The following is a 2,686-nucleotide window of genomic DNA, read 5'->3' on the forward strand; positions in this document are numbered from 1 at the left end:
TGCACGTGCTGTTCCCTCTCCCAGTTTCCTGGTTAACTCCTCCGCCTCCATCCTCGACAGGCTCTTCCCCTGGAGAGTGTCCCAGTTAGCACCCCACAACACACACACACACTAGCACACACTCCCCACATCACAGGGACCACATCCCACACAGCCACAGACACACTGCATGACACAGATCACATGCACAAAGGTGCATGCTCCAGCATGCTTGTGCGCGCGCGCGCACACACACACACACACACACACACACACACTCTCCATGATACACTTATGCCCTGACCCCCACAGACCATTCAACACATACCTCACATGCTCTGACACACAGTAAGCAAACACAGATCGCATGGCTCATGTCTGGGCTGCCGGGGTGCCCTCCTCTGGGCTCGTCCAGCCCCCAACCTTGGCCTTTACCCCGGGGTGAGGACAGGGGCCCCTCCATCTCCGTTTTCCTCCATTTCAGCTCAGGGCCCTGCACCAAGTCTCTCCCAGCTACTGCCTGGACCCGGACCCCTCCCACGGTCACCACTGTCACAGTCCCACCTCCTTCAAGGTCTCAAACACCCCTCCCCTGCTTCTGGCAGGAGCCACCCTCACTCCCTCTATTGCCCCTCCAGGCCCAGACTTCACCCTCAGGTCACCCTCACCTGGGCTTGGGGTGCCCTACCCCAACCCCAGGCCCTGGCCTCTGAAATATTTGGTGACTTTGAACTGGGCCAAAGGCTTAAGCTCACATCTGTCCAGAGCATCAACTTTCTCTTCTGCAAAATGGGCTAACACTGAAAGCACCTTGCAGAATCTCAGCACGGTGGATATTGTCAGCACAGCCAGAGGGCTTCTGTGGGCTGAGTTTGTGTGTAACCCGAGACTTGGCAGGCACAGTTCCTCCCCAGATGAGTGTTCTACCCCCAAGTGAGCATCCTGGTGCCCTTCCTGCAAATCAGGTGCCCGAGGAGGCACTTAGTGCGGAGCCCTGAGTGTGGGGTATTTGGTGGGGGTTCCTGACAAGTGACTGCGGTTGTCTGTTCCCTCTCTTCAGGGGGAGCCTCCAAGGGTGGCCTGGGCTCACATCGGCTCCTCCAGTCCAGCAGAGCACTCCCTGGCTGCCCAGCCTGTGGAGGGAACTTGCTGAGCAGGGTGGTGAGCCCCTCCCCACGGGTGACCAGAATCAGAATTCTGACAGGGCAGGCGGCAGGACCCGGAACGGAGGGAGAGCAGCCGAGCTGCCTGCCCTTGTCCTCCCTGCCCTTCAGGTGTTAGGGCCCTTCCCATGCCCCAGCAGGAACCCAGCGGCTCACCGGACCCGGACTTAAGGATGGGGCACTTTACCCATATGCAGAGATGAGAAACAGAGGCCCGAGGAGGGAAGCGACCGGGCACAGGGTGAAACAGCCAAGGGCCACGCCTGTGTTTCCATCTGCCTCCCTCCTGCCTGTGCTGGAGTCACATGCTGGTGTGCAGGAAGCAGGAAGACAGCCGCTGCCCTCACAGGCTCAGGGTCTAGCAGAGTCCACAGGGAGCACAGGCGAGTAAACAAAGGCAGGGAGACAGAGGAGGGCAAGGAGGGGGGGTGCCGGGTGGGGAGCAGGGGGTTCCCGTGCTCAGGGGTATAAACACATGGACGCATATGCACGTCCCAGAGTTTCTTCCAGAACTTCCCCCCCACCCCCCCACCCCGAGATGGAGTCTTAGGTCTGTCACCAGGCTGGAGTGCAGTGGCACGATCTTGGCTCACTGCAACCTCCGCTTCCTGGGTTCAAGAGATTCTCCTGCCTCCACCTCCCGAGTAGCTGGGATTACAGGCACGCACCACCATGCCCAGCTAATTTTTGCATTTTTAGTAGAGATGGGGTTTCACCATGTTGACCAGGATGGTCTCGAACTCCTGACCTCGTGATTTGCCTGCCTCGTCCTGCCAAAGTGCTGGGATTACAGGTGTGAGCCACCGCACCCGGTCCTTTCCAGAACTTTTCTATCAGTTCACTTTCCCATCTACATGGAACACCTTTGCCCACGGCTGGGGGCAGAGTGGTTAAAAGCAAAATCTAGACTCCTTGCTGTGTGGCCTCGGCCAGGCCACCAATGCCTCCATGTCACGTCCTCCTATAGAAAAGGGATGCATAGCCCTCAGAGCTGTTGTTGAAGGGTCCCTGAGATGCCTGCGAAGCTCTTGGTGTCGGGACCCAAGCTCAACCCTGCCCCAAGGACTGCCCCCAACCCAACTGCAGTACTCGGCCCCCCAAACCTCTAGCCACCAGTCTCTGCCTGAACCGCAGCACCTGGCAGTTCAGCTCAGTTCATTTACAAAGCCCAGCGTAGGTTCCTGTTCGATGAAGGCTGGCCACAATGACAAGACTGCTAGGGACGATTGGCTCCCTGGCTAGGTACTCAGGTCTGCAGCCTCTCCGAGGAGCACTGTTTCAAACAGAGATGAGTTCCAGAACCGCGTGGTTGGTTTGGTTGGTGGAGCCATGAGCTCCCCCCTGGCTGCCGGGGCCCACTGGTTAGAAAATGCGCACTGACCAGAGTTCATAAATACTGATCACTGCCATCCCATGTGACCCAGGTCCTGTGCGTTGTCCCGACAGCCCCACCGGCCATGTGCGGCTCAAATGAGGCACAGACGAGGAAGCCGAGGCTGGGAGGGGAGTTCCTGTGGCCCTGGCCTCGTAGCTGCTCCAGCCCT

The 2,686-nt window shown here is 58.7% G+C and overlaps 1 pseudogene; it reads left to right on the forward strand.

The window, feature by feature from the left end:
- Positions 1-272: 272 nt before the first annotated feature.
- On the forward strand, positions 273-1,698 carry LOC116535834 (annotated as a pseudogene).
- The last annotated feature ends 988 nt before the right edge of the window (positions 1,699-2,686 follow it).

This window comes from Sapajus apella, unplaced genomic scaffold (genome assembly GCF_009761245.1).
Source record: "Sapajus apella isolate SASKATOON/1434 unplaced genomic scaffold, GSC_monkey_1.0 scaffold97, whole genome shotgun sequence".
Lineage (NCBI taxonomy): Eukaryota > Metazoa > Chordata > Mammalia > Primates > Cebidae > Sapajus > Sapajus apella.